Below are 9,818 nucleotides of genomic sequence, written 5' to 3'. Positions count from 1 at the left end.
CATCTCTGCTTGCCGGCTTGCTTGTTTAATCTCTTTTATATCTCAAAAGGGATTGAATTGAGACACACTCTACATTCATCCTGCCTCATTAGCATAACAGGCAACCCATCCTCAAATGGGATTATAACTACAGGCATAGAGGATAGGATTTATGTCACATGTTTTTGGGGGACACAATTCAATCCATAACAATTTCCTAATTCATTTTATGAGGCCAACATAAACCTGATACCAAAGCTAGACATACAAATCAAGAATAAGGAAGACAACAGACCAATACTCCTTATGAATGTAGATGCAAAAATTAAAAATAATAGTTGTTTTTGTTTTTAGGTGCTGTTGAGTCGGTTCCAACTCATAGCAATCCTATCTGCAACAGAATGAAACACTGCCCAGTCCTGTGCCAGCCTCACAATCGTTGTTATGCTTGAGCCCATTGTTATAGCCACTGTGTCAATCCATCTTCCTGAGGGTCTTCCTCTTTTTCACAGGCCCTCTACTTTACTAAGCATGATGTCCTCCTCCAGGAACAGATCACTCCTGATAATGTGTCCAAAGTAAGTGAGACGTAGTCCCACCACCCTGCTTCTAAGGAACATTCTAGTTGTACTTTTTCCAAGACAGATTTGTTCATTCTTTTGGCAGTCCATGGTATATTCGATATTCTTTGCCAACACCACAGTTTAGAGGCATCAATTCTTCTTCAGTCTTCCTTATTCATTGTCCAGCTGTCACGTGCATATGAGGTGATTGAAAACACCATGGGTCGGGTGAGGTACACCTTAGTCTTCAAGGTGATATCTCAACACTTTAAAGAGGTCTTTTGCACAGATTTGCCCAATAAAATGCATCTTTGGATTACTTGACTGCTGCTTCCATGTGTGTTGATTGTGGGTCCAAGTAAAATGAAATTCTTGACTTCAGTCTTTGATGATCATGATGTTGCTTGTTGGTCCAGTTGTGAGGATTTTTGTTTTCTTTATGTTGAGGTGTAGTCCATACTGAAGGTTGTGGCCTTTGATCTTCATCAGTAAGTGCTTCAAGTCCTCTTCACTTTCAGCAAGCAAGGCTGTGTCATCTGTATAACACAGGTTGTGAATGAGTCTTCTTCCAATCTGATGTCTTGTTCTTCATATTGTCCAACTTCTTGGATTATTTGCTCAGCATACAGATTGAATAAGTATGGTGAAAGGATACAACCCTGATGCATACATTTTCTGACTTTAAACCATGCAGTATCCCCTTGTTCTGTTTGAACAGCTGCCTCTTTATTTGTGTATAAGTTCCTCATGAGCACAATTAAGTGTTCTGAAATTCCCGTTCTTTGCAAAGTTATCCATAATTTGTTATGATTCACACAGTCAAATGGTTTTGTGTAGTCAGTAGTAGCAAAGAGAATTGAGAAGCATATTAAAAGGATTATACACCATGACCAGGTAGAATTTAACCCAGAAATGCAAGAGTGAGATAACGTAAGAAAATCGATCAAAGTAATATACCATATTAATAGAATGAAGAGAAAACACCATATAATCAGTCATCTTAGTTGATGCAGAAAAACCATTTGACAAACTCCAACACACTTGAGTGATTAAAACACTCAACGCCCTAGGAACAGAAGACTACAGCCTTCAGTATGAATTACACCTCAACATAAAAATCCTCACAACTGGACCAATAAGCAACATCATGACAAACAGAGAAAAGACTGATGTTGTCAAGGATTTCATTTTACTTGAGTCCACAGTCAATGCCCATGGAAGCAGGAGTCAAGAAATCAAACGACGTATTGCATCAGGCAAATCTGCTGCAGCCCTCTTTCAAGTGTTAAAAAGCGAAGATGTCACTTTGAGAACAAACATGCACCTGGCCCAAGCTATGGTATTTTTCAGTCGCCTGAAACCCATGCAAAAACTGGCCAATAAGTGAGGGAGACCAAAGAAGAATTGATGCCTTTGAATTATAGTGTTGGTGAAGAACACTGAATATCGCATGGATTGCCAGAAGAACAAACAAGTCTGTCTTGGAAAAAGTACAGCCAAAATACTCCTTAGAAGAGAGGATGGTGAGACTTCATCTCATGTGCTTTGGACATGTTTTCAGGAGGGATCAGTTCCCGGAGAAGAACATCATGATTGGTAAAGTAGAAGGTCAGGGAAAAAGAGGAAGACCCTCAATGAGATGAAGTGACACAGTAGCTGCAACGATGGACTTAAATATCGTAGCAGTCGTGAGGATGGCTCAGGACTGGGCAGTGTTTTGTTCTGTACATAGGGTTGCTATGAGTTGGCACCGACTCAGTAGCACCTAAAAACAACAGCTTCCTAAACTGTGAGGAAATAAATTTCTGCTTGTTAAAGTCACCTACTTGTGATATTCCTGTTATAGCAGCACTAAATAACTAAGACAAAATGGAACTTCGTTAAGATGATGTCTTAATTTCTTAGTGCTGCCGTAACAGAAATTCCACAAGTGGGTTCCTTCAAAGAATAGAAATTTATTTTCTCACAATTCTGGAGGCTAGAAGTCCAAAATCAAGGCACTGACTATAGGGAAAGGCCCTCTCTCTGTCAGCCCTGGGAAAAGGTCCTTTTCTCTTTCAGTTTCTGTTCCTTGGTTCCTTGGCGGTTCTCATATGGCATCATCTTCCTGTTTGTGCTTTCTTGTCCCTGTGTCTGTGCTGCTCCTTATAACTCAAAAATGGTTAGGTTTAAGGTACACTCTACAATGGTGTAGGCTCATTAACACAGGAGAGAATGCCCTATTCCCAAACAGGATTACATCCACAGTTATAGGGGTTAGGATTCCAACACATATTTTGGGGGGAACAATTCAATCCCTAACAAATAATAAAGGGCATATGTGAAAACCCCAGAGTTAACATCACACTTAATGGTAAAAGATTGATAGCTTTTCCCCTTAGATCAGAAATAACATAAGGATGCCCACTTTCACCACTTCCTTCAACATGGTACTGGAAGATCTAGCCAGAGCAATGACACAAAAAGAAATAAAAGACACAAGATAGAAAAGCAAGAAGTTAAACTATCTCTATTCATAGAAAACATTATCTTCTATGTGGAAAATCCTAAAGAATCCACAAAAAACCTATTAGGTCTAATAAATGAATTTCAGGATACAAGATTGGCACCAAAGACAACTTGCATTTCTATATATTAACAATAAACAATCCAAGAAAAATTAAGAAAAGCCCATTTAGAATAGCATCCAAAGGAATAAAATACCTATGAATAAATATAACCAGGGAGGTGCAAGACTTGTGCACTGTTTAAAGATATTAAATACTGCTTAAAGAAAGTAAAGACGACCTAAGGAAATGAAAACATGGGTCTGAATATGGGGGGATAGTAATGGATTGGAATATGGGAAGATGGCATTACTTCCCAAAAAGATCTATGGATTTACTGCAATTTTTATCAAAATCCCATTGGCATTTTTCCAGAGATAGAAAAGCCAGTCCTCAAATTCATATAGAATTGCAAACCAAAAAAAACTGAACCCATTGCTGTTGAGTCGATTCCAACTCATGGCGACCCTATTAGGCAGAGTAAAACTGCCCCATGGAGTTTCCAAGGAGTGCCTGGTGGATTTGAACTGATGACCTTTTGGTTAGCAGCCATAGCACTTAACCACTACAACACCAGGGTTCCCATAGAATTGTAAGGGACCCCAAATAGCCAAAACAATCTTGAAAAAGAAGAACAAAGTTGTAGGACTCCCATTTTCCTATTTTAAAACTTAATAAAATTTGGTGTGCTGCATATATATTCATGTATATAATAAAGCACATGGGGCACAGCCACGTTTACCTCCCAAACTTAACCAAACACGTCGCAGAATTAATTCACTGGGTTTGAAGGCTTAACTTGTGGGATAACTTTGTCAATTGGCACAACATAGTCTGTAAAATTTATGTTCTGCCTCCTAGTATTCTAAGTGGTGCCTAGGGTCTTAAAAGCTTGTGAATGGCTATCTAAGTTACAACTATTGATCTCTATTCATCTGGAGCAAAAGAGAAAGAATGAATCCAAAGACTCTGCCAATGTGAACCACAGCCTCATCTATTCAGAAACCAGAAGAACTAGATGGTGCCTGGCTGCCAGTACCAAACATTCAGACCAGGGACACAATAAATGGTCCCAGACAGAATGGGAGAAAATTGTAGAACAAAACTCTAATTCTTACAAGAAATAAATAAATAAAAGAAAAAAAACAAAGGCCAGACTTACTGGACTGGAAGAGACTAGAAGAACATCCAAGATTATCACCCTCAGACACCCTTTAAACTTTGAACTGGAACTACTTCCAGAGGTCACTTTTCAGCTAAATAACAGATTGGCTTGTAAAATAAACAATGTCACCTGTTAGTTCTGTGCTTCTTAAAGACAAAAAAAAAAATCAAATGGTCAGTATTTACCTTAAAGCATAGATGAGAAGGTCAGGAAGGGCAGGGAAGCTGGATTAACAGAAGCTGAACAACCAGAACAGAAATACAGAAAATATTGACACTACGTCAAACACATAACCAATGTCACTGAACAATGTGTATAGACATTGTTTCAAAATGAGAACCTAATTTGCTTTGCAAACTTTCACCAAAAACTCAATAAGTTATTTATTAAAAAATGTAAATAGAAAATTTTAATAAAAAGCCACAGTAATTAAGACAGTGTGGTTTGGACATAGAATTAAAAGTCCACAAAACCCCCATACATCTATGATCATTTTTGACAAGAATGACAAGATCATTTAGACATGGGTGCCAAGAAAAGTCCCTTCAACAAATGGTGTTGCAACAACTGGATATGCACATGCAAAAGAATGAAGTTGGACCCTTACTTCACACCATATACAAAAAGTAACTCAAAGTAGATCAAAGACCTAAATTTAAGAGCTAAAACTCTAAAACTCTTAGAAGATAACTTGGATGTAAATCTTCAGGACCTTGAGTTTGGTGATAGTTTCTTAGATATGACACCAAAAACATAAGTAACAAAAGAAAAAATAGATAAATTTGTCTATATTAAAAATGTGTTTCTAAGAACACCATTGACGGTGAAAAGACAACCCACAAAATGGCTGAAGAATTTGTGAAATCATATCTCTATTAATGGTCTGATATCCAGAATATATAAAGAACTCTGAGAACTCAACAACAAAAAGACACACAACCCAATTAAAAAATGGGCAAAGGGCTTGAATAGACATTTCTTCAGAGAAGTATAAATGGCCAACAAGCATATTAAAAGATGCTCAGCATTATTAGTTATTAGGGAAATTCAGTTGAAAACCATAATGAGTTACCACTTCACATCAGCTAACTTGTCTGTATTTTAAAGAAAAAAAGAAATTTGAAAAGGATGTGGAGAAATTAGAACTCTATTTACATTTTTAAATAGAGTTTTTTTTTAGAGCAGTTTTAGGTTTACAGAAGAATTGTGCAGAAAGTACAGAGAGTTCTCATATACTCCTTCCCCCTTCCCCCACCTGCAGTTTCTCCTATTAACATCTTGCAATTATGTGGTACCTTTGTTACAATTGATGAACCAATATTGATACATTATTATTGACTAAAATTCAGAGTGTACATTAGTGTTCATTTTTTGTGTTCCATACTGGGTTTTTTTTTCTTTTTATAGTTCTATAGTTTTTAAAAATAATTTGTTTTATTTTTGTGTTTTTGTTGAGAATATACACAGCGGAACATACACCGATGCAACAGTTTCTACAGGTACAATTCAATGACATTGATTACATTTTTTAAGTTGGTAACCATTCTCATCCTCCTTTTCTAAGTTGTTCCTCCTCTATTAACATAAACTCACTGCCCCCTAAGGTTCCTCTCTAATCTTTTGAGTTGCTATTGTCAATTTGAACTCATATAGAAAGATCTCAAAAGAGCACAATACTCAAGGCAGACATTCTTTGCTAGTTAAGCTAAACTATAGTTTTAAGAAGACATCAGGGGATATTTTTGGTTTAAGGTTTAAAGATTATCTTAGGGCAATAGTTTCAGGGGTTCATTCAGCCTCCGTGGCTCCAGAAAATCTGGATTCCATGAGAATTATGAGTTCTGTTCTTCATTTTCCCCCTTTTGATCAGAATTCTTCTATACAATCTGTGATCAAAATGTTCAGCAAGGTAACTGGGCACCATCCAATTCTTCTGGTCTCATGGCAAAGGACACAATTGTTCATGGAGTCAACTAGCCACACATTCCGTTTTCTCCTCCTGTTCTTGACTCTAAAAGGAGCCTTTGTTTAAAGCACTCAGCTGCTAACCAAAAGGTCAGTTGTTTGAACACACCAGCTGCTCCACTGGAAAAAGATGTGGCAGTCTGCTTATGTAAAGATTATAGTCTTGGAAATCTTATGGGGAAGTTCTACTCTGTCCTATAGGGTCCTTAGGAGTTGGGATCAACTCATCAGCAATGAGTTTATTCCTGACTCTGTCTCTTCCTCTATTGCTCCAGGCAAATAAAAAAAAGTTTGTGCCTTGGATGACCACTTGCAAGCTTTTTTTTTTTTCCTTTAATTAAAAAAAATTATTTACTGTGCTTTAGATGAAAGTTTACAGAGCAAATTAATTTCTTTTAAAACAATTAATACACACATTGTTTTGTGACTTTGGTTGCCAACCCTGTGATGTTTCAACACTCCCCCCTTCTCCATCCTAGGTTCCCCATTTCCATTTGTCCAGTTTTCCTGATCCTTCCTGCCTTCTCGTCTTTACTTTTGGGCTGGTGTGCCCATTTAGCCTTGAATACATGATTGAACTACCAAGCATGTTCCTTATGTGTATTATTGTTTGCTTTGTAGATCTGTCTGATCTTTGGCTGAAGGGTTAACTTCAGGAGTGACTTCAGTACTGAGTTAAAAGGGTGTCTGGAGGCCATACTCTTGGGGTTTCTCCAGTCTCTGTCAGACAAGTCTGGTCTTTTTTTGTGAATTTGAATTTTGTTCTACACTTTTCTCCTGCTCTATCTGGAACCCTCTATTGTGATCTCTGTCAGAGCACTCAGTGGTGCTACCTGGGCACCATTTAGTTCTTCTGGGGTCGGTCTGGTGGAGGCTGTGGTAGTTGTGGTCCATTTGTCCTTTGGACTAATCTTTCCCTTGTGTTTTGGTTTTCTTCATTCTCCTTTGCTCCAGACAGGGTAGGACCAGTAGGTGTATCTTAGCAGGCTCTTAAGACCCTGGACTCTACTCACCACAGTCGGATGTAGAACATTTTCTTTATAAACTGTGTTATGCCAATTGAGCTAGATGTCCCCCAATACTGTGGTCCCCAGCCCTCAGCTGAGTAATTCGGTCCCACAGGGAGTTTGGATGTGCCTATGAAGCTTCTATGACTTTGCTTTCGTCAGGTTGTGCTGACTTCCCCTATGTTGTAGCTTTGTTGAGTATCTTTCTATATCTCTGTTGAGTTTCTTTCTAGATGTTCTCTCTATTACTGAGAGTTGTGGGTTGATGTATTCTACTATTGTTACTATCTGTTTCTCTTTTCAGTGCTGTTAGAGTTTATTTTATGTATTTTGGAGCCCTGTCATTGAGTATGTAGATATTTATTAAGGTTATGTCTTCTTGGAGGATTGTCCCTTTAACTATTATATAATATCTTCTTTGCTTTTCATGATTGATTTTGCCTTATATTCTATTTTATTTAAGTTTAGTATTGCCACTCCTGCCCTTTTTTGGTTACTGTTTACTTGAAATATTTTTTCAATCCTTTGGTTTTTAATATATCTACCTTATGTCTTTGTATCTAAGGTGTATTTCTTATAGACAGTGTGTGTATATATATATATATTTTAATTGCACTTTAGGTGAAGGTTCACAGAACAAACTAGCTTCTCATTAAAGAGTTAGTACACATACAGTTTTATGACATTGTTGACAATCCCATGACATGTCAACACTCTCCCTTTTTGACCTTGGGTTCCCTATTACCTGCTTTCCTGTCCCCTCTTGCCTTCTAGTCCTTATCCTTGGGGTGGTGTTCCCCTTTAGTATCGTTTTGTTTTATGGGTCTGTCTAATCTTTGGAGGACAGGTAAACCACAGGAGTGACTTCATTAGTGAGCTAAAAAGTTGTCGGGGGCCATACTCTCTGGGTTTCTCCAGTCTCTGTCAGGCCAGCAAGTCTAGTCTTTTTTTGTGAGTTAGAATTTTGTTCTACATTTTTCTCCAGCTCTGTCTGGGATCCTCTATTGTGATCCCTTTCAGAGCAGTCAGTGGTGGTAGCCTGGCATCACCTAGTTGTGCTGGACTCAGTCTGGTGGAGGCCATGGTAGTTGTGGTCCATTAGTCCTTTCGACTAATTTTTCCCTTATGTCTTGAGTTTCCTTCGTTCTCCCTTGCTCCTGAAGGGGTGAGACAAGTGGAGTATCTTAGATGGCCACTCACAGGCTTTTAAGACCCCAGATGCTACTCAACAAAGCAGAATGTAGAACATTTTCTTCATAAACTATGTTATGCCAATCGAGCTAGATGTTCCTCAAGACCATGTTCCCCACAGTCCCCAGCCCAGCAATTCGGTCCCTCAGGGAGTTTGGTTGTGTCTATGGAGCTACCATGACCTTGCCTTGTACAAGTTGTGCTGGCTTCCCTAGTATCGTGTACAATCTCACCCATGACCAAAGTTACCACTTATCTATTGTCTTGTAGACAGTATATTGATGATTCATGTTTTTTTTTTAAGCCATTCCGTTACGCTATCTCTTTATGGGTGCATTTTAGTCATTTAGGTTCAGTGTGATTATTGATAGATGTGAGTTTATTGCTGTCATTTTGTAGTGTTTTTTTAAAAATGTTGCTGATATTTTCTTTGTTGCTCTTAATCTCTTATGCTGAGTTTCTTTTGTTTGCAGAATTTCTTTTTGTTTCATTTTGTAGATTTTGTGTTTACTGAGGTTTTTTACTTCTCTTTATTTTAATGAGTAGGTTTGTTAGCTTTTTTGATGGTTACCTTGAAATTTACCCTTATCTTTCTATGTTTGAACCAGTCTTTTATTACTTGATATCACCTTGACTTCCTTTTCTTTGAAAGTTATATACCTATACTGTTTATTCCCCCTTTTATTGTTCTGTCATTGTTGTTTACAGATTGATGTCTCTGGTTCTCTGTTGTAAATCTTTTAGTTCTGTTTTATCCTTAGGAGTTTATTGCATACGATGGTATCTGGCTGATGCTGACTTGTGTCTACATTCAGGTTCTTGTCTGATGTTGATTCTCTAATCAAAATACCCTGTTTAATAATTCTCATAAGTTTGGTTTGGTTTGGTTTTTACAAATTCTCTTAATTTCTGTTTGTCTGGAAATGTCCTAATTTCGCCATCATGTTTGAGCAAGAATGTTATAGGATATATTGTCCTTGGCTGGTGTCATGGATTGAATTGTGTAGCCCCAAAACATCTGTCAACTTGGCTAGGCCATGATTCCCAGTGTTGTGGGATTGTTCATCATTTTGTCATCTGGTGTGATTTTCCCCCGTGTAGTAAATCCTACCTCTATGATGTTAATGAGACAGGAAAAGAGGCAGTTATGTTAATGAGACAGGACTTAATCTACAAAATTAGATTGTATCTCAAGTCAATCTGTTTTGAGATATAAAAGAGAGAATCAAGCAGAGAGACAAAGGGACCTCATACCACCAGGAAACAAGAGCCACGAGAATAGTGTGTCCTTTGGGCCTGGGGTCCCTGTGCTGTGAAGCTCCTCGACCAGGGAAGATTGATGACAAGGACTTTCCCCAGAGCTGACAGAGAGAGAAAGCCTTTCCCTGGAGCTGGCACCCTG

The sequence above is a fragment of the Elephas maximus genome, chromosome 26 (genome assembly GCF_024166365.1).
Source record: "Elephas maximus indicus isolate mEleMax1 chromosome 26, mEleMax1 primary haplotype, whole genome shotgun sequence".
Classification (NCBI taxonomy): domain Eukaryota; kingdom Metazoa; phylum Chordata; class Mammalia; order Proboscidea; family Elephantidae; genus Elephas; species Elephas maximus.
Note: the sequence above shows the minus strand (reverse complement) of the source record.